Source organism: Halyomorpha halys, unplaced genomic scaffold (genome assembly GCF_000696795.3).
Source record: "Halyomorpha halys isolate HHAL.00 unplaced genomic scaffold, Hhal_1.1 Scaffold498.1, whole genome shotgun sequence".
Lineage (NCBI taxonomy): Eukaryota > Metazoa > Arthropoda > Insecta > Hemiptera > Pentatomidae > Halyomorpha > Halyomorpha halys.
Window position 1 is genome coordinate 204973 of NW_027113382.1, and position 973 is coordinate 205945.

A 973-nucleotide genomic window follows, 5' to 3' on the forward strand; every position below is an offset into this window, starting at 1 on the left:
ATCTATATCAAAAATATAGTAAAATAAAATAGATGAAACGATAAATAAACTAAAAATAATTTATGTATAAGATAAAGAAAATTAAATGTGGGAAACAATAAAATAAATACTCATTTGCACCTATATACAATATTTACATTCTGCAGGAGAACTCGAAGCCAAGCCTTACCACTCCCGTATGAAAGGCAAAGCAGGGCTCCAAGAGATCCCAGCCACATCACTGGTATTTGGATGCCAATGGAGACAGAGTGAGAGTGCTTGAACTGCATAGCCTAAGGACTTGAGTGGAGAAGCTGGCCATTCCCAGAACTCCAACAGCAATTCATAAAATGTCTCGGGACCAATGCCATATTTAACCTTCTGGGAGGATTATAGGGATGGTTAGGGCTGAATAGGGATTGTGCCAAGGGATTAGGATGGCGAATAACGTTCTGATGGAAGTTGGAAAATCTGGATGGAATGACGTCTAGTCATGGTGTTAGATTTGTTTGGTTACATAATATGGAGGAGCATTGACTATGGTTCAAAGGATTTTCGATTGAAAGAACTAGATAAGTTTGATGTTCGAAAATTTTCTGTCCCTTACTAAAGTTCTACAAGTCTGTAAGTCCAGATCTGTTTCAGTATTGTCTTGTAGATCAATAGTTAGTTTTCAGTTTAAAGATGAGAATGATTTCATCATTAACATTTGAAATTAATTCATTACAATGATGCCTTACTTTACAATAGAGCCAAGTATACGGAAACTAACTTTATGAAAAATACAATTAAGAGTCTCACTTCTTTAGGAAAATTAATTGAAAAGTAGCAATTTTCCAGAGAGAACCTTTAATTGCATTTTTCATGTACATAGCACAACTGTGAAGTAAGTCATCGATAAGTAACAAAAAACAGATACATCTGCCTTCATCAAAATATTCAAGATTTTTTTAAATGAGAGAAAAAAATGTTTTTAGCTTATAGTATTAGCTTT

The 973-nt window shown here is 33.9% G+C and overlaps 2 protein-coding genes across 3 annotated transcripts in view; one reads left to right on the forward strand and one right to left on the reverse strand.

Annotated features, from left to right (window-relative positions):
- The window catches only part of LOC106683597 (pleckstrin homology domain-containing family G member 5), an 84831-nt gene that overhangs the window by 67425 nt on the left and 16433 nt on the right, over positions 1-973 (forward strand). The gene's annotated exons all lie outside the window — the stretch shown is intronic.
- The window catches only part of timeout (circadian regulator timeout), a gene marked incomplete in the record, with an annotated part of 53585 nt that overhangs the window by 11871 nt on the left and 40741 nt on the right, over positions 1-973 (reverse strand).